Here is a 22,382-nt window from a genome sequence, read left to right on the forward strand (position 1 = left end):
GCTTGAGGTCCTGAGAAAACACAGCATGAATTGGTTTGAAAGAAAGCGGGGATGGGGCACTGGGAGTGAAGTATGTCAGGTGCCCTCCATCACCAGCCGAGGTCCAGTCTTGGACAGGGGGCAGGTGCTGCCTTTATTTCCACCAAAGCTTACTGCAGACGGCTCAAATCTAACTCGACGCTGCTTCCTGCTGAGCAAAAAAGTGACCTCAGAGTGTTCTCATCCAACTTCCAGCAGCCCCACCAGCCAAGCAGAGCTGCTGACCCTACAGATGCCTGCAGCCTCAGAGACAGATGCTGCTGGACCACTTAGAAAGCAGAGCAGACAGCAGACACTGTCTGCTTCCACAGGCTTTATTCTGGTGTTCAAAAACTGGAGACCTCAGCTCGAAAAATATTTTTTAAACAGCAAGAACAAGCTCTTTTAACACTTTACTACTTTTTTTTTTTACATTTCTTTAGTTTATGTGATTTGTTTGTATTTTAAAATATTATAAGTCCCTAATTACCGTATGCATTTTACATACATGTATTTCATGCTGTACTATGGTTTTTGTTTTTGGGGTTTTTTTTTTGTGGTAGGCGGGCCTCTCACCGCTGTGGCCTCTCCCGTTGCAGAGCACAGGCTCCGGACGCGCAGGCTCAGCGGCCATGGCTCACAGGCCTTAGCTGCTCCGCGGCATGTGGGATCTTCCCGGACCGGGGCACGAACCCATGTGCCCTGCATCGGCAGGCGGACTCTCAACCACTGCGCCACCAGGGAAGCCCTGTACTATGTTTTTTGTTAATTTTTATTTTATTTTGCTTTTTTATAAAAAATAAATGTGTAACTTTGGTTAACGAAGACTTGGCTAGTGATGGAATTCCCTTAGCTAAATGTTTAAAGAAATATCAATGCCTTTTTCTCCTCCCCCAGTCTACGATGGCTTGGCAGATATTCTACTTGAGGGTGGAGTGACACATTCTTTATTGTTTATGTGTGAAGTTCCCAGCCATGCGAGTCTCTCCGTTAAGCAAATAAATGAGCAGCACAAGGTGGAAGTGGAGAGGGTGACCTAAATTTTGGTTCCAAAATTATAGCCAGAACGACACTAATTCCTCACAGTAGAGTGATAGAAAGGTGAAGTATCGTTAGAATATAGCTACAGTTCTTCTGATTTGAGCTGAATTTCACGTGGGAATAAGGCAAAAGACTGGCCTCATTCTGGAGACAGAATCGTGATGTCCTGTTCACGACTTACAATTCCACGATTTCTGTCTGCAGTACAGGTAGAGTTAAGAGTTAAGCTGGAGCTTTAGGTGTGGGTGTGAATCTTTTCTCTACTCCACATGGACTGTATGACTCTGGGCACCAGTTTCCTCCTCAACAGATGGGAGATAATAATAACAAGGACCTCACAGTGTTCCGTGAAGATTAAAGGAAGGTCAAGAGCTTCCCTGTGTTTCCTATGAAGACGTCATAGTCGTGGTTACCTCTGCTTGAGCCTAAATACTGTTGTCCAATGTGGAAAAAATAACCTTTTGCAGGGAGTTCATCTCATCCTCTCTGCCTAAAGGGTAGCTGTTTCCACTAAAGTAGTGTTCCCCATTTTAACTGAAACCCTGTCTACCGTCTCCCTCAGTTCCTGTACTTCTATGACAAACAATAAAACCAATGGCAGGATTTTTTAATTGGTGAGTTAAACAATGCAGAGTGGGCTTCCCTGGTGGCGCAGTGGTTGAGAGTCCTCTTGCCGATGCAGGGGACACGGGTTCGTGCCCTGGTCCGGGAGGATCCCACGTGCCGCGGAGCGGCTGGGCCCATTAGCCATGGCTGCTGAGCCTGCACGTCTGGAACCCGTGCTCTGCAACGGGAGAGGCCACAACAGTGAGAGGCCCGCGTACCAAAAAAAAAAAAAAAAAAAAAAAAAAAATGCGGAGTTACTTGTGAACAAAATCACTTTTATCAAGTAGTTAATTTTAAAACTGCAAGAATAGTACGAAGTATCTGTAGCTTTAGCTTTATTCACTGTTCTCTCATAAATCTCCTCTTTTCTCTAGACCTGGGGTCAACAAACTTCTATAAAAGGCCAAGTAGTAAATATTTTAGGCTTTGCAGTTCATAGGTCTCTGTCACTATTACTCAGCTCTGCCTTTGTAGCATGAAAACATAGGCAAAATGTAAATGAATGAACATGTCTGTGTTCCAATAAAACTTTGTTTATAGACACTGAAAAATTTTTTTTAAAAAATAAATAAATACTGTTGTCCCTGAAAATACAAATATAGTTCATAGTTAATCCTCACTAAAAAGCATACTATTTTTGAGTGCTGCCCTCATAAAAACCAGAGTCTTGAATATATGTGCAATTTTCAGAAATATTGAAAAAGTATGCCCATGACAATCCAAACGTGCACTAATCAACTATAGGATAATTATTTTCACTTGCATATATTCTTCATTATACCTCTGTAAACGTTCAATCCCATTTTTATAATAAAAAGGTGATTTTTCATCTATGGATTAAATACACCTTTGCAAGATATACCTCTGGTATGTAAAATTGTTCATAACTTTGACATAGCATCAAAAGCCCACAGATCTGGTTCTATCCAGTAGGAACATATCAAGGTGAGACCCCCCAGGAGTGGGGACACTGCTACCCTCATCTGTGCAGGGCAATTCCAGGTAGGAATGTCGCGGTTGGGAAACTAAACTGAGCTGTTTCAATAGCCATCCACAACTTGTCCACAATTTAAAAATAATTTATAAGATTCCATTTAGTTGTTTTAATTGGTGCCACCAGACATTGTTATTGTCTAATAAAATTTATATACAGATGGGGGAAAGGAGGATGGGAACTATATGACCCAGACGGGCTTTTCTGCATTTCTATGACTTTCAAATGCTCTTTCATGGCCCAGATAGTCCAAAAACTATTGCCCTTCCAAACGAGTTTTTCTGAAGTGAAATAAACACAAAAAGTTTTCCATCTTAACAAAGAAAATCACCTGGGAAAGCACTTTTTCTTTTTCAACCATCAGAAGGTGTATTGGATACACTGCCTGTGTAATTAACAAAACACTTTGGGCTATGCAGAGCTTGGCAATTAGAAGGGAAGCTACACAGAGACATCTTTCCCACAGCAGCATTTTGTCCTTATTTTGGTGTAACAGAAAACTGCTAATGTGAACATGCTAACTATCATTTCAGGAATCTTGTGCAAATGAATGAAACACGAAGTTTTGTCTTAAAAGGTCTTTACTATCAAGAAAACGGAGATCATAGCTCTGAATGCTTAGAATGAGCACTGATGTGTTATCCCAAGGATTTATCAATCGAGCAGCATTTTGTAAAAGGACAGCCTTGTTTTAGAATCTCATCCTAGCCCTCTCAATCTCCTTCCACATTTTTTTTTCACCTCTCACTGCTGTCTGCAGCATTCATCGATGATGCTGGACAATCCATGAACACGGAGGAGACTAAACTACAGGAAGTAATTTCTGTGCCTAGTTAGATCACACCCAATTATACCACTTACCACGTGTAAAGGAAATCTATCAAGCCCCGTTGAAACATTTATAATGACATTTTAAGTCCCTTCCATTGAAAAGTATTCCCTAAGTGCAGTATTTAGAAAGAAGTCATTCTTTGGAAGAAGAGTCAAATGTCTGCACCTGCTGTTTTAAAATTGCTTCCCAAATTCAAGGAAGCGTTTTACAAAGGAGGCTCATGACCAGAGTCTAGCGGGGCCCAGAGGACATGAGCGCCAGGTCCCAAGCTGTGTCATCTTGCTGACCTCGGAAACTTGATGAAACGGAAGGCAGATTGCTCTGGTCCTCTATGTGTTTAAGTATCAAGCTGATCCATAGCTTTCCCAAGAACCAGAAATCACTTATTGTCAGCACTGTCCAGAATAAATCTTGACAGTTCAGTGGGAGTTTCACTGCCATTTATTTTCAAATCAATACTCAATTACGAAGAGGAAGATTCACTCCCTTGCCCATTTTCAAGATGAAATTATGGACTGGAGCAATAACACTTAGTCAAGGCAAACCACTGTCCATTAACTCATGATGTTACCGCAAACCAGCTGGATACTTTATTAAAGTTCACACCCTCCACACTCTCTCTTTTTGGCTTTTAATTAATCATGGTGAAAAAGGCCTTTCACATTGTGACTGATGACCAGAGAAAACAATTTTCTCCTAACTGCCTTTTAATTTCAACTCTGGGAGAGTTCATTGACCGAATCTCACAACAACCCATCAATGCTAGTTTTTAATGTGTTTTCTCCTTTGTTATTGAGAAGAATGGAGTGACGGTGGGGCCTTGTGTTGCTCTTCATAACTCACATAATTGATTTGCTAAATGCTGCACATTTGCTACAGGATAAAAAGTGCTGTCAATGAAGATACTAGGTACTATATAAATTACTCCATTAACGAGAAATAAAGCTATTTATGGTTTTTAGAGTGAAATGCAGCTGGTACTAAAAAAAGAAGAGTGGGAATTACATTCACTTCCCTTTGATATATGCTATCCTCTGCCCCTGCTCTTGTAGTTTTGTGGATAATAATTAAAATCATTAAAAAATATTGAAGACGGAATGACAATAAAAGTTATTCTTAACAGTAGTAAATCTGAAGGGCCAGATGGCACGTGTGTAGTTCAACTTTTTAGGCTCTGTACCCGAAATAGTTTTCACTTTGTTTTAGGTGAGTGGATAAATACATACCCAGCAAAATCTTCCAAATGCATTTATTTGATAGAAACATTTGAACATAAGTGCCAGCACACCCTTAAGAAAAATAAAACACAACAAATTAAAACTCTCTGTTGTTTCAAAGAATAGTATTTTTCTACTAGCTGAAATTCAGTACAATAAATAATGACACAAAGATTGTTCATGAAGGTTTATTTATCTGACAGCATTTGATTGAAATTCAAGCCCAGCGAAGAGTATATTTAGAAAGTCACTGGAGAGAACAAAGTTTCATGTTTGATATCCACAGTCACTGCCTGTTTCCATCAAAGCTATTTCCCAAGAAGCTGCAAGGGGTAAGAATTGGTCAACATTCTCCCGACTTAGAAAATTGTTTCTTGGATCAGAAAGGAATTGTTCAAAATCACTAATTTCCTTATAGTTCTATCATTAGGTATGATGGAAGATATTTGCTAATTTGGAATTCATACCTTCCCTGCTCTCAAAAAAATTTCTCTGTCTTAGGATGAAATATCATATACAAATAAATAATTGAAACTAAAACTTAAGAAAAAAAATCAGAAACCAGATAAGGAAAACAGAAGGTAATTATACCTGGAATCCATAATAAAATTGTTTCTTCGGGGTATGAATAATTGATATCAACTTCCTAGCAATCAAGAGAAAAAAGAAAATATAAATTGTTACAAAGTGTTCATTAAAAAAAAAAAATACAAGTTCTTCCGGAAAGATGTTTTCCAGTAATCTGTTATACCAATCTTCTCTCTCCCATGCAAAGCAAGATGTTTAACACACAGTAGATGCTTCATGAATATTGGTAAAGATTGACAGATGGGTTACTACATGGATGCAGCTGAATTCAATAAGTATAATGGAGAAAAGATGGAACAGTGTATTCAAGGACAATTTTGTAGGAAGATATCATCCAATAGGTGGATCCTGTATTCACAATTTGTTTTGTGCAGTGAAATATAATGTAGCAGAGTAATAAGGCTCCCTAGGGATCTCTTACTGTTGGAAACATCTTAGAGAACCTGGATTAAGGAAGGGTCACAATCGCCCTCAGGCTTTCTCAGGTACCATTTTATCAAGTGTATAATTGCTTTGGCAATCTTGATGCTGACCAAGGGCACATGGCAGCATAATCCCCACTTTTATTTATCAACCACAGACTATGAATTGTTTCTGTCTCTGAGCTCAGTTCTGCTTAATGTCTGAAAGCCTGTGCTTCCCAGATCATGCTTGCCTAGAGATATAAATGAAGTCACACAAATAGTAATCAATGTACCACTACTACCACTGGGGTCACTCCATTCCCATCAAGTCTTCCTCACTTGGGTTGGGGTTACTGGGTGGTGTCCACACACAGGCACACCTTTCAGAAAGTCTCCAAACATGCTCCATTGATGGGAACTTTGACAGCTGGGGAGTCCACTGCTTCAAAGCCTCCTGAAGGCATACTCTGTGTCATTGCCATCAGCCTGTAGCCCATAAAGCTCTTGCCCACAAGGCCACCTGGTTGACAAGATGTTACAACACTGGAATCAAAGGTGGGTGAAGCCACTCAGCCCTAATACTGCCCTCATCCCCAGAGGACGAAACACATCAACACTGCAAAACAGAGTCCCAAGGTCACAATGATTATTTTTTTTTCAGTTTTTGTGAGTAGCTTCTCTTTATCTAGCCCTCAGCCATGACTTGTTGGGTTAGTGTGGAGGGTAATTCAGTGACAGGTAATGTGTTCTAACCACAGCCCTCCCCACTGATTGTGGAGGCATTTTTTGTTTGTTTGTTTATTCCTTTGTTTTTATTTTTTGGCATTTGTAGTTTATTTAATTTATTTATTTTTACATAGATATGTATCTATTATTTTTCAAATTCTTTCCCCATTTAGGTTATTACAGAGTATTGAGCAGAGTTCCCTGTGCTATACAGTAGGTCCTTGTTGGTTATCTATTTTAAATATAGCAGTGTGTACATGTCAACCCCAAACTCCCAATCTCTCCCCCCCACACCCCCCAGTTAATAGACCACACGTATTTGCTGATCTGCTTCCTTGAGAATGTTCCTCTGGACACATCTGAGCCCTGGGGTGAGTGCCACTTATACTTGAGCTGGGTGCTTCTGTCTCGAATACCGATATTGCCACAGCAGTGAATAAAATGGGTCTAAGCAATAGCTAAATCGTCTGGGCTAAAGTGAAGTGGGAGAATCATAGCATTTTAAGCAACATGTATGGTAGTCACCCACCTTCTATTTATAAGTCACAAAAGGAGGCCCAGGAAGAGGAAATGACCCCCACAAGATCACATGATTAATGAAGGGCAGGTCCAGGATGGGCTCTCCATCTCTCCCTCTCCAGCTGGGATCCACCTAATCTTTAAAATATGCTTTTAGGTGACTATACAAATATTTTAACTTGTTCTTCAGAATATCCAGGGTCTAGAAAATGTGCAAACTGACAAAATAAGAAAAGCACAGTTCAACTCATTTATACCGTAAGCAAAAAGTAGTGTCATCACGTTTAATAGGGACCACATAACTCCAAGTCCACATTTAATAAATTCTTCCTCTGAAAGTGCCCAGGTCATAGCGGGTAGAACATTAGGCCTAATCTTCTTAGCTTTCTGCTACCATCCTAGGAGAGATAGTGAATATAAAGGAAAATTTCAGTTTGAGGGTGTCTTGGGCTGGTGGAGGGAGTGCTATCCAACACATGTAGGAAATGATCTTGCTAACAGAATTAAGTAACACCATACAGGTTGATTTGCCTTTGATAGAAATGCACACAGAGGTCTTACAGTGTTTTACTCAGGCAGCCCTCTATGAAGCAGGACGTGGGTCCTCACCAGACTCTGGATCTGCTGGGGCCTTCATTGTGGATATCCAGCCTCCAGAACTGGGAGGAATACATTTCTGTCATTTAACCACTCAGTCGGTAGTGACTTATTATAGCAGCCGAGTTGACTAAGACAGTAGGAAACATCTTTTCTGACATAATTTTGTACTAAACTTATTGAAAAACAAACAATAGTTCAGGTAGTGACCAGAGTCCCTAAGTAGGTAGCCACCTACACTTTGATGAACAAAACATGTGGTGAGTCTCCCCAAACCACAGGACCCACTCTGAAGTTGAACATATTTAAACACAAAACTTGCACACAATTCTTACCAACATATTGCCATGGTAATCCTTAGGAGACATCTGAAATAACTTATCTCTAAGAAGAATTTGGTCAAGCGTTTCTGATATGCTGAGCATAAAGGATAAACTCTTCACCTAAAATGTAAAATGAATAAACCGAATATACACAAAATATGGTTAGAAATATCTTGAGGATCTGGTCTGTTTCTGCACAGCCATAAATTTCTCCATCTGCCCTTACTTCATCAAGCCTTATAATTGCTTATTCTGAAAGAAAAATTACCACCTGCAAGTATTTTAAAATCAAATTCACTTGAACAAACAAGATGAAATAGATATGTTACATAATATTGCTAGTACTTTTAATTATTAGCTTTCAGGCTCCTGATTACAAGTTTTCTAATTTTAAAAAGGCCCAGAGTGTTCAGTACTGATTCAGTTCACCAATTCCCAGCTTCACCATCTGCTCACACACCTTCTTCCTTAGTATGACCAATTTAGGTCAATAGTTTATGAAAGTATTTGTTTACTTTAGCTCTTAACTTTGACCAAGTGACTGTGTATCTTCACTTTTTTGTGTGTATGTTAAAACATGCACTGCCATCCATTCTTCACATCTACTATTCAGAAGTAGAGGTTGAGATGCTAATAGAATTGAGAGTAGAGACGAAGTAATCTCTGGCTTATCCACTTGGACCATCAACAGTCATTCGATGCTCAGAGCTCTAATTTTTTATTCTATTATTCTGTCAACAAATAGATGCGGAACAAAAGAGAGAATGGCAAAATTCATAAAATGACTGGGCAACAACCGAGTGCTAATACTGAGTTGAAAATGTTGTTTTTGAGGTTTAACCTCGTTGTGTGTACTATTGCTGAGGAATAGTCCTTTGTATGAATATCGCGCAGAATGTTCAACTATTGTTTTGTTTAAGAACACATGGAATGTATTTCCCAAAGTTCTGTAGAGAAACAGGTCCAATAGGGGAGATGTAGTCATAGATATAGATATAAATATATAAATAAACATATACATATACACATATATATGTAATCTCCTTCTCTCTATGTATATAGACATTCTCTCTCTTCCTGACCCTCTCTCTCTCTCATTTCTTATCACAATTGAAATACAAATACATCTTAGTTGCTGTGATTCTTAGTCATAACGTAGTCACCATTAACTGGGCATGTTCATCAAAACATACAGACTGGATGCCAATGGTTTAGAAGAAAATTCTGGGACAACAACAGAGCACACGGAAAGTGCTGGATCATCTGTGCTTAAATGGCACAAAGAAAACTGCCAAGCTCCCAGGAAGTACATGGACGTAACACCTCAATGAAAAATGTATTCAGAAACCCCAGTGTAAGGAGAGAAATTTTGAGAATACCAATTAGGTTAATTTATGTTTTATGTATGAAAAAGAGAGCTGTAGGATAAAAGTATTTTAAAATAAATATTAAAAGCCTTGTCTGGTAAGCCAGTTAGTAATTCTAGGTGATAGTTTAATTAGCAACATTTTCTCTCTCTAAATGTGGTGTAAAATGATGGTGCACTTTTCAATCAATAGCACCATAGATTCAATGAAAAGTGGGTATTTGAAAACCATTGGCTAGCCAACATTTCTTAGGAACATTATTTTGCAGGATATAAAAAAAACCCACCTGAACCAATGCAATAGCAGAAATTCAGAGAACATAAATTAGAACCTTGTCTCAAATGACTATTTCTAAGATATTATTCATGTTTGAGAAAATAGCCCCACCCACTCACGTCATAGTTTCCTTTCATACGAAAAACGAGAAACTTTCCCTAGGATGTAACTCTACAATACCACGCATTCATAAAATGTTTTAGAGAATTAAAAGAAACCTCTAAAAATATTTGGCAGGATAATGAAAGAAGAAATTGGGGTTTGAAATAGATATTATATAATTTTCTACCCTATTATTTAAATTGTACTGTGCCTCAGAATGTTAAAAAAAAAAAAAAGTAAAAAATAATGCAAGACTCAAGCTCACCAGTTCTGAAACCTAGGTGTTGGTATCAAAAGAGGTATCTTTATTCAGTTGAATCATAGGGAGGAAAACAGACCTCCAGCTCCAAAGCATGATGCAGAAAGTGCTGGTTAATGTTATGTAACTGGCAAGACACAGTCTTAAAAGCATGTGGTTGAAATGTGTTAGAAAAGAATATGCCATTAAATATTTATTACTAAATGCAATGCTGATAAATTAATTTTCCCTCATTCACTGGAAAACTGTTTGGTAATCAAGCACTTTTGTGTCTTCATAACCACTGCATTTGCAATCTCCAATTGTGTATAGGACTGCTGGAAAATAGTCAAGTGAATTCTAAAGCACCTTCTTTAGCGCTCTGCTTTTCCTCTCTTCATTTCTGATATTTAAAATCATACCGTGTCAAAATAGAATGTTCTGGAGAGTGTTTTTATTTTAAAATGTATTAATGCTGCTTCACTCATTTGGTGAATGAAAGTGAAGTGTTAATTTCTAGCTGAAGAATCCTGAGTATTAAAAGATAGGTACTGTGTATTGGATCATTTAAAGTCAGATTAACCAGCGAAGGAAAAAGAGGCACAATTACGCAGTCTGTATAGGTCACTTCTGAACTCATTCTCTACAGCTTGGTGTGAATTTCATATCTCAACAGAAAGCTGTTCCTTTTTAAAAGCAGAATGACTGACCAAAGTCAATGGTAAAAAGAATAATAATAAAAATAAATAAATAATTAAAATAATTTTTAAAATAAATAATAAAATGCCCTGGAATTATTCCACTTTAGGGTAAAAGTCTAACTTTCTACAATCGTCAGAAAAAAAGTTTTACATCGAAAAACATTTTATCATTATATGTGCTTGGGTTAGCAGAGAGGGCAGAGACCTGGGTGTGTTTTCATGCTTATTGAGAGCTACTCCTTGACTTGATTTTAGTTTTATTCATATCTTAGCTCATGCTATTTGCTTTAATAGAGTCCGTAGGATCCCAGATATTTAAACTCTTCATATTTTTAAAGAAAATGTCAAGAAGAAGCAAACCTGTCAGTCAGAGAAAACAAAGCATCCATTTAATGGAGAAATTGGGAGAGAAAGGGAGGAAATGGCCAATCTGACTCACAGATTCCTTTAATCAGGCCTTCCCTCTCTGAAATCATTATCATGTGATTTGTAGGAACTGAAGACTTTATCACTGGCCACATTCCTTCCCAGTTTTTAAATCATAATGTTTTAAAGCCAAATATGCTTTTCTATAGTCATTGAACCCATGTTAACACATGTAGGCACAACACTGAAAGGATAGTATCAGAATATTAACTTTCAAAATAAATGATTTCTAACCATAATTTTTCATTCTATAAACCTGGGATCTACCAGGTTATAAAGAAATAGTCAGAAATAAGTAAAAGCATGAGTCAATTTTATTTCAAAAATGGAGATTCATTAACTGTTTATCTCTAATTTCTTTCTATGTGCAACTTAAACATAATAAAGAATCAGATGGGAAGAGGATGAAAAATCATTAATAGCAAAAATGTCCTCAAAAAATTAGAATCTTTCCCTTATTGGCTGGAAGGAAATGTGTGTGTGACCCAAGAGGTCAGGAGGCATCTCTCTGTGTCTCTGTCTCTGTCTCTGTCTTTGTCTCTGTCTTTACAGTTTCAGCGAGCCACCAGCAGCAACCACATTCTTTCTGCCCATTCGTTCCTGTTGTATTTGTGTAGCCCACAGACCATGTGCACAGATTTCCATTTGTATGAACCTGTCAGGGAAATACTATTTTCCCATCTTTACAGGCGAACAAACTGAGGCAGAGTTGTGAGTAACCTGCACTAGATCTCATGGCTAGGAGGGGGCAGCGCGAAGTGTAGCCCAGACGCAGCGGCTCGGCTTTAATGATCCAGGAGTCTGCTTTCCCGCTGGTCTCATGCTCACCGCCTGCCGTCAGCACCTCTATCTCTCAGTAACCTGGACAGAATCCAGGCTTTTCTCAGAGAACTGCTATCTCCTAGGCTACACCTAAGACAGAAGCAGGAGGCTTCCCTGTTTGCTGACCCTGAAACTGTCAGGCATCTCTATCACCACCCTCTCCCACATGGCTTCACCCCAAGGTGCTGAGACACTGGGGCCCATCTAGGTGCGCCCCAAGCATCTAAGTTCGTATGATACCCGTAGCATCTCCTTTCAGCCTGATGATCAAACTCCCACTTTGCAGCAGGGGGGAAACAACCCTTCCTTCTGCTGATTCTCCTCAACTCCGTCGAGTTTATAGTCTATGCCCTGAATCCTCTGGTTTTACTACTGATGTACTTTGCAAATCCATTTTTAATTTGAAGATTAAAAGCTTCTTCTCAACAGAGGCTGGCTCTTAGGAATCAACAGTGCTTTGACTTTCAAACGATTGTTCAGCTTTCATTTTTTAAAGTGTCTAATTAGGAGCTCAAAAATCAAGAGGGTAAGATTGGTTACGTTCCCTTTCCTGAGGCAGGAAAGCTTAGTTTCCTAATGGAGAATTAATAGAGGAGAGGATGCAGCATCTAAAATGTGGGTAAGAGGAAACCTATATTGTTTTTTTTTTCAAGATTCTACCCCACAATTGTGTATGAGGCAGAAATGCCCTGTTCTACCCCCCACCCCACCCAGCTGCACTCCCGGCTCACTCACATGCATTAAAGACAAGGAACACCTTGTTTTTTATCCATCCTATACATAATAAACAACAACAAGGTCCTACTGTATAGCACAGGGAACTATCTTCAATATCCTGTGATAAACTATAACGGAAAAGAATATAAAAAAAGAATGTCGGGCTTCCCTCATGGCGCAGTCGTTGAGGATCTGCCAGCCAATGCAGGGGACATGGGTTCGAGCCCTGGTCTGGGAAGATCCCACATGCCGCAGAGCAACTAGGCCCATGGGCCACAACTACCGAGCCTGTGCGTCTGGAGCCCGTGCTCCGCAACAAGAGAGGCCGCGACAGTGAGAGACCCACGCACCGCGATGAAGAGTGGCCCCCGCTCGCCGCAACTGGAGAAAGCCCTCGCACAGAAACGAAGACCCAACACAGTCAAAATTAAATAAATTAATTAACTAAATATTAAAAAAAAAAGAATGTCTGTGCATAACTGAATCACTTTACTGCACAGTAGAGATTGGCACAGCATTGGAAATCAACTCTACTTCAATAAAAAAATTAAATTAAAAAAATAAGAGGAACACTTCTTCTATGAAACAAGTTTGTCCTTGGTCCCATCCCCTTTGCTCCATCCCTCAGTGCTCTGTTTTTGGTGTTTCCCTCTCATTTCCACACTGTTCTCTATTGAATCATTTCTATTAGTATATACATGATTTAAAATATCCCTTGCTAAAACACAGGAATTCCTGCCAGCTCTCCCTGAATACCAGAGTCACGTACACAGCCCTCTTGATGTTCCCATTTAGTGACTCAGTAACCACTCAAAGGGAACACGTCTATACCCGAGTTCCTGGTCTTTCCCTCCAAGCCAGACTCTCCTTGCACTTCCTCCAGGCAGACCATGGCAGCTCTGATTTCCTAGGTAAGTAGGCTAGGAGCCCCTGGTCTCCCCCATGTTTAGCCCATCAGGGGGTCCTGCAGGGGCACTTCCCGCCCTTTCTTGTTACACGTGCAGGGGCCAAGCCACCACCGTCATTTCACCAACCCTGTGCCTTATTTCAGGTCCACTTGCTGGAACCCTCACCTCCACCCCCTGCAGTCTGCTCTCTACTCAGCGGCCAGATGATCTGTAAGGCTGTAGAATCCACCACGTCCACCCAAAGTCCCCATGGGTACCCATCCTTCTCAGAGTAAAAGCCCCACCAGCTACGGTACAGACCCTCCACCGTCTGGGCCCCTTTCTCCTCTCTGAACTCATCTCTTGCCCCTGCCCCCCTCTGCCAAGTCCAGCCACAGTGCCCGCGCCCCCCGCCCCCGCCTGCCGTTCCTCAAATACGCCATGGGTATCAAGATGCATCAGGATCTCTGCACTTTCACTTACAACTTTCAACCTGGGATCACACAGCTAACTCTTCAACAGCCTCCAGTCTGGACTCCAAAGCTGCCTTATCTGCCTGCCTCTGTCTGGAAAATACCAACCTTCCCTCCATGATGTTTGGCTTAGCCTCTGCCTTATTCTTCACTGTTACCACTCACCACCATCTACTACGCTGTCGTTTTACTTGTTTATACTTCTTTTGTCTCCCCCTCCAAACAGAACGCAAGCTTGGTGTGTGCAGAGAAAACATATTTGAATATCCTCAACTTAGGAGTGCTTTGCTTAATATTTTAGAAGAGGGTTCCATACTCACCAAACATTTTTGTGTTATTGATAACTATACTAAAGGGATAAGGGCTTACTTAAATGAACAAATTATCTTCACTGTGTTACTATAAAGTCAAAAAGAGTGTTAATTTGTTTTCAATACTATGGACAGCATCTTCAATTGAATATTAACTGAAAAACACACGTCCTTGGCTCATACATTTTAGAAACACATGCCCTTTATAGCATGTTATTTTTATTTATTTATTTATTTTTGGCTGCATTGGGTCTTCATTGCTGCACGTGGGCTTTCTCTAGTTGCGGCGAGCGGGGGCTACTCTTTGTTGTGGTGCATGGGCTTCTCACTGCGGTGGCTTCTCTTGTTGCGGAGCACGGGCTCTAGGTGCACGAGCTTCAGTAGTTGTGGCATGCAGGCTCAGTAGTTGTGGTTCGTGGGCTCTAGAGTGCAGGCTTAGTAGTTGTGGCACACAGGCTTAGTTGTTCCTTGGCATGTGGGATCTTCCTGGACCAGGGATCGAACCCATGTGCCCTGCATCGGCAGGCGGATTCTTAACCACTGCACCATCAGGGAAGTCCCTTAACTGATTTCTTAAATCCACATTTTCTACAAATGAACTCTTCGGATTCCATTATAATTGAAACACATCTCAGTGTATCCGCAGTTTTGTGCATTTAATTCACAACATAACTTTTGTATTAAGACGCACACAAGGGCTTTCCTGGTGGCGCAGTGATTGGGAGTCCGCCTGCCGATGCAGGGGACACGGGTTCGTGCCCCAGTCCGGAAAGATCCCATATGCCGCGGAGCGGCTGAGCCCGTGAGCCATGGCCGCTGAGCCTGCGCATCTGGAGCCTGTGCTCCGCAACGGGAGAGGCCACAACAGTGAGAGGCCCGCGTACCGCAAAAAAAAAAAAAGACACACACACACAAAAATCAACTTTTGAAACATCTCTTTTAAGGTCACATAACCTAGCCAGGACAACAACGTTCAGGTTTCAAACAATGGGAAAGGATTTTTCTCGATGGCTGACAATGCAGTTTCAAGAGAACACTTAAAGGAACGAGACAGCAGCTGTGAAATCTTGGAATTTCTCCCCTCTCCTCTATGACACCTTGATAAGGCAATTACAGCATAATTACTTTAACAAGTGGCATTACAGGAAATTATTGTCATTCTCCTGTTAAAATAACACATAATCATCAGCAAGTGAATTCTAGAATCCCCAATCAGCATCTCATTACCTGCCGTTGGCTCTGAAGCAAGCACAATTGGTGGGCAATAACTGACAAGGTATTTGAAGGGGAAAAACACGAAAGCGGACAGTTTGGAAAATCAACCAAGTTAACCCCCAATGATCAAATTTTCCGTTAAATGGCAACATTTACTGGTTGTTCGAAACCCTGGCAAACCTGGCATCCTCTTTGTTTTCCGTAAATATGTTTGCTTTCCTGTCCTGCCATCTTGATGTTTCGTAAGACAGTTACGCTCTTCCACGAAGCAGCCAGTTGTGACCCTGTGTTCTAGAAATGACACCATTCTCGATCGCATGTCACTTCAATAAAAATACTTAAACCATTCACTTCTTGATACAATAATTTGCTTCCAAATGCAGTTCTATTTTCACAACAGTAGACACTACTTAAAAATAAATCTTTGTAAGCCAGCCCATGTCCCTTAAAGCCTAAATTTTTATCAAGGATCATGATGCAACGTGATTGACAGAAAGGCATGGAGAGACACCATCACAAGAGTTAGTTTCTTTAGTCCCAAAGAATACGATGATTTACGGAGATGACCAGCCTGCTCCCAAAGGGAGGAGTGGCTTCTCAATATTCAGTTCCCTCAGTACTCCCAAGGAATATCACCTGTGTGCAGTGAAGATTTCGCCTGTATTTGTCACTGCCTTTGCCAATATCTTAGGGTTGTTCACGTATTCATGGCCACCAGATGCTCTGACTCCTGCTGGCTTTGGCTACATTCTTGCCAATTTGTAAGGGGTAAATGACAAGTACTGAATATTTACTGCAAAGCCAGATGAAATTAAGGTTTACCTTCCCATGACATTTCACAGCAAGTCTAGACTTGAAGCCTGCCTGAGGTCCACGTTTCCAAAGAATGTGAAGAAGATAAACATTTGAACTTATTATTCCATATATTGAGAAAGAGGAACAAATGATACATAAATACAGGAAAAAAATAGAGATACTCTTTGAACCATAACAAGTAGTTCCCTTCACTGTGTGTGCATTTCTTCCAGGCCAGCTATGATAAGATAAAAATAAAATGAGAAAAACAATTTAGGACATTGTGTTTTAAATAAGCCCTTCTTCTATTTTTTTAACGGAGATCTCGGAATGACCCCAGTAGTTTAAATTAATAAAGTGTTTGAAAGACTGAGTGGCTATGCCACAGAGGCTGTTTGAGGCATCCACCATGGGAAAAAAAAATGTTGCATTTATATAATTTACTATCATAAGTAATAAGAGCAAAGAATGATGATAGAATGCTGAGCTTGGTAAACTGTCAGAGCAGTTTCTAAAGAATCACATGATGAAGAGAAATTACGACGTCCATCCACCCTGGGGATCTTGACTAGGGAGATGATGGGATGCCATGTCTCGTTTTTCCTAGTAATTCCAAAACACAATTATGTGCATGCTGCTTGAGAACTTAAGAGTTGGAAATATTTAAATGAAATTTTAACAAACTGAAAAAGGATAAATGTATATTTCCAAAGTCTGTGTCCCATTGATAGAGAAATAATTGTTAAGATCAGAAGGTCCAGATTGGAGAGGCTGAATTTACTGGTATTTGAGGAGTAAAGAGCGTGGAGTCATTTTGGAGGACGAAGGGAACCATGCCGGCATTTTGTGACCATCTGGGACTATTTAAAGTTGGGTGGCCTTTTGCCATCTTCAAACAGGCAGACCAGTTGTACATGGGTCTTGGTCAGGAAAGTCACTTGTCAAAAAAGCAACTAACCAGGTCAAATAACTTACTCCTTAGACCAGCCCCATAAAATTAGCTATAGAAATATGACTAAACCATCACAGAAGTGAAATTTAGTTAACTGCATCCAGCGCAAGTGTTCTACTGTGGAAGAAATGAATTATTCTCTCTGAACCTTGTACACAACAGAGAGCCCTGGGGGAGTATGTTGCTCTTCATTCCATTAACTTGCACCAGAAAGTTAAAGAGAACAGAAATTTGTTATTAGTCAATACAGTCGTAAATACTGTCTCTTGGGAAACTTGAAATGTGGCCTCAACAGAAATCATTGCCCTTTATTTATTATTATGATTGCCCTATTTTTGTCTGATTTCACCCTCGTTATCTTATTGTCATCACTCTGCAATTCAATATTTCTCCCTCTTTCTCTTCTTCCTTTATTCATCCAACAAATGTTTGTTAAGTTCTTACTATGATAAAGTTGTGGTAACAGAGGGTGGGGAGGGTGAAAAATATTTATTTCGGTGCAACCTTATTGGATACAAGCTCCAATAGATACAACGAAAGACACTGAATAAAAAGTGCAAAATAGGTTTTGAAAGCGATAGTAAACACTAATTTTGTATTTTTCCTTCCCAGGAAAATCGTATTGTTTACATGTACTTTTCTTTCTTACTCTTTTCTTTGTGCTTATACTCATTCCCTTTTTGTTCATTAACTTTTATGGGAAATGGAAAAGAAGGGAAGCATTGAAGAGATACGTAGGTTGGAGTAAACAAGTTGGAGAATCATTGGATATGGGTATGTCCTGGTTTAAAATTAGGTGAATAATGGTTCTATTAAAAACCACAGGACAAGGGGAAGAGTAGTTTTTATGAGGAAGACCATTTCATTGTGGAAGATATTTCATATAAGAGACCTGTGAGCCCTCAAGAAAAGATACAGAAGCAGGAGTGTAAGTGTCTGGAGCTCTGTGAAGGGCTTGGGCTGCAAATACTAATTCGGAAGTTATACTCATGTAAATAGCTGAAGTCATTGGAGTTACAGGTTTTCTGGGAAGAATGGGAAGAGAAGAGGGTCAAGACTATTTATTCATGAGGAAATTCAACTCAGTTCTTTGGTGGAGTGTTCTGTTTTTGTGTAGAGAGCTGAGATGTCAGAATGCTTGAGGATAGATTCAAAAACCAGACTTCCTGGGTCCCAGGGCAGGCCTGCCTTTCTTTGGTCAAGTCTCTTAAACTCCCTCTGCCTCGGTAAAACAGAGGAGGTAAAGAGATGATAAAGACAACCAGATTGCAGGATTGAGGTGAGTATTAACTTCGTTAATGCTTGCATATTGCTGGAAACAGTGCCTGACACGTGTTAAGCTTCTGGTAAATGTGAGTTATCATCATGATCAAAATGGCATTGATCAACTTGATGAAATGCTTTCTTTGCCAAACTTGGGCATGAAAATCTCACCCACATTGTACATACATGCAAGCATGAGTCCTCTTCAAAAGGAAGTTCTGAAGGCAATTCCAAAAGAGAAATCTGCAGAAGATAATTAAAATATAATAGCAGCAATGGAAAGCACAAATTCCCAAAATGACTATATTGAAAGTTGTAACTCAAACTTGTGTGTTTTGAATTATCTTTATTTAAACATTTATCTAATTATGCTAGAGGCACTATGCTTTCAAAGTCCTTCAGTGACCCTATCTGGTTCTTTTAGTCACAAATTCAAAGGCCAGATTCTTTCTTAAACTGTACATACAGTGAAATTTCACACAGTGAAAATACCCTTCCCATTTCCATTTGAAGAGATGGCTTTCACGGTGACTGCTTCTAACTTTATTCGTGCCAAAACAAAAGTTTACATGTAAAGGGACAGCTGCCCTGTGCAATTGCATACAAGGCAAATTCTCACTTTCTAAATAAACAAGTTAGGCTTTTATGATGAGGATCCCACTGCAGATGGAAGGGTTAAAAAACATGAAGTGAAAAATTTACAGGTGCCAGAATGGCTCTACGGAGCCGTGATGGTGTTTTAGGGGCTAACAGGCCCTCCCCACCCGCTGATAAAAGAAACCAGGTCATACAGAAAGAGCAAAGTTCAATTCCTCTGGCACGTCTACACCCATCATTCCAGAAGGAAGTAAAACCTAAATCAGGTCTGTAGAGGTTTAAGCAGTACACACTGGTAACTGATCAGCCATAGGGTGTAAGGGCTTTCCACTTTGACCCCAAACAACAGGGAAGGGAAATGACATACCAGGATCTCAAGAAGGCACTGTTAAGTCTAGTCTTTTTTGCTGATTCATATAGTAAGTAAATAAATGGTCACAAAGGAAGTTTCCATGGCAACTGGGTTTATTAGAAACAGGAAAAGCACTAAAATGTTCTCTGAAAGAGAACTTTAAAACTTAGGTCTTAATCAGAGAACAAAAACATCAGCATCTATCCAAGTTTAGGCAGAGGGCAGGGAACAAGATTCTTTGCAGATAGGCGAAACCAAAAAGAAAACAACAAACACACAAAATCTTGTCTTTGATTTTTACACGTTGTGCTTTACTCCTGACTACAGGAATGATGGATTAATTAGGAATCAATTAAATTAGTTCTTTGAGAAGGTCCACAGAATCCCACTGTGCTCTCAGAGAGAACAGTTGGAGAATTACATTTCGTGATGAGGCCACGCAAGCAGCACCTTCCAGGGTGCGTCTGATGTTCAACCAGGTACAAAAAAGGCACGACCTCAAATCAAACTCTGAGGCTGATAGAACAAGCTGTTTGTTTTGTGACTTGGCTTGTTGATATAAAATGCTTAATTTACTTGTGGAAGCTTGAATAGTGCCAACTGCAGGGGTTCATTTTTCATTCTCTAACATCCACACCATCACCAATCCATCCCTATGTGGCAACCAGAAGCAGTCTAAGCCTGAGGCTGGACATCCAGACAGAATGATGCCCTCAGATTCTCGCTCCCTGTGCTGACTCCTGACCAGGGAATTCAGGGCTGTCTGGTCCATGACTTAGGGAGAAGGAAGTGGGTGGGCACAGACCAGCTGGGGCCTGTCCCTTCTCCTCTGAGCTGGCTGTTTTATAGGGAGATGAGTTTGGCTCCACTTTGTCAAAATTAGAGGCACAGCCTTCCTGGGAGAGCTACAGATTTCCAGCTGTACCTATGATGGGGTGAACACGCTGCCTCATTCTCAGGAGCAAGACCAAACTCCTAGAGCCCACAGGCCACAGTCAAGTGGTCTACACCTGCTTTAATCCATAAGGTGAGTGACAGCTTGTTCTCCACCTGTCTCTCTGTCCCTTTCAGTTGGTTCTAAATTGAAACAAGGAAGGGGGTGCTGTTTGTGGGAGCCTCTCATACATTCACGCTGTGCGTGAGGGATGTTCATGCAAAATATCATTTCCAAATTCATTTTCAGCCATAAAGAGGAACTGACTCCTTTGTTAAAATAAAACCACCATCTCACATGAGAAGAAGTGAGTGAGCAAACGCTCTCAGGTATTTCTGGTAATTTTTATCTTTCTTTTTAAGTCTTCGTATTTTAAATCCTTCTTCACTAAGTATACGCAAAATCCCCTGTATTCTGTTTCCTTTGTTTTACATGAAACAAGCTCTCCAATTAGAAACAAAACTTATGCAAAATTAACAAATGGAAATTCATATAAAGCAAACACAAATAATGGGATTACTCTAATGTTTGCATTAGATCCTGCAAAAATTACATTGGTCCCAAGGAGTGATAGCATTCACAGGACGCACTGCTTGGTTTCTTCCCTTCCACACCGTCAGCTACACCCATAAGTGGAGCCGTCTTACTTCTTGCTGTCAGAAAAAGTGCTGGATATTTAAGACCTTTCTCTTTGTGGAAAAAAAATGCTCACATACACTTTGACTCCTCTTTCTTGTTTGAGATACTCTTTAATCACAGCCACCTTCAAGAAATGATAATGAGGCTAAAGCATCAACACTTTAAATAAACTAGTACAAAGAGTCACTGAAATATGCAAAATTCACTTCTTCTGCACGAAAGAGCAAAATTCTGGAAGGCATCGTTCATAGAATTGGAGAAACCACAGCTCCATCCCGCCCCGCCATCCTGACAGATATTCACACAGTAACTTCCCATCTGCACATTGGTGTCTGGGTCTACTTCCTGCAGGTAGTTATTGGGACTTTGCCTTTTAGACAATATGTTATGAATGGACATTTACTGGCATCAACGTTATCCTTCCTGGTCATTAATTCTTTTGTTTTTCTTTTTTTATTTTGTGGTACGTGGGCTTCTCACTGTTGTGGCTTTTCCCATTGCGGAGCACAGGCTCCGGACGCGCAGGCTCAGCGGCCACGGCTCACGGGCCCAGCCACTCCGCGTCATGTGGGGTCTTCCCGGACCGGGGCACGAACCCATGTCCCCTGCATCGGCAGGCGGACTCTCAACCACTGTGCCACCAGGGAAGCCCGTAATTCTTGGTGGCTTTTACTGAAGGTAACACCCATGAAATCCTCTTTTGAAGGTCTTGAAGACTTAACCAATTGACGATTGGACATATTTTAAAAATCCTAAAGTTCCCTGAAGCTTTGGAAACTTGTCCATTTCATTAAATAAATCACATCTGGTAGAGGAGGAGACATTGTAAATGTAGGCAAGATTTGAGACGGAAAAGGGGGTTATGGTGGAATTTTACATTCCAGCGGACACCTGCATGACCACGTTCCCTCTAACCCGACACCTTGGCCCCAGAGCATCCTTCTGAAGGCAGAACACATGATGCTGAGGACCCAGGAAGGCTCCCTGCTGCACCCAGAACTGGCAAGTCTGGACCCACTGAGACACACACTACCCCAGAGGCTGCTGGGAAGTCGGGCTCATACGTCTTGGAAACACAGGACTTCACACTCTACAGAGAGGACACCTGGAGAGGTGAGGGAGAGAGGGGCCCAGAGGTAAATTGTTCTCCTGTCTCTTCCTCAGCTGGACTGCCCCAAGTTTCAGCAGTTCCTACCACCCATCTGGGGATGTCCCATGTGACTGAGAGGTCAGCTGCTCTTGTCCTAAAGAGAGGCCAGCCAGGAAGTGATTCCCTGCATGTTTTATCTCCCACCTGCTCCTCTCACATTTGTCCTACTTCACTCTTGCTGCCCTGGGTTTGCACTCACCTCTACAGCATTAGCACATAAGTTTTTGCCTCAGCCTCTATTTTCTAGGGAAGCCAGTATAAAAGAGTCATATTTTATTTAACGTTTTTCTTCAAAGAAAA

The sequence above is a fragment of the Phocoena phocoena genome, chromosome 2 (genome assembly GCF_963924675.1).
Source record: "Phocoena phocoena chromosome 2, mPhoPho1.1, whole genome shotgun sequence".
In the NCBI taxonomy this organism is placed as follows: Eukaryota; Metazoa; Chordata; class Mammalia; order Artiodactyla; family Phocoenidae; genus Phocoena; species Phocoena phocoena.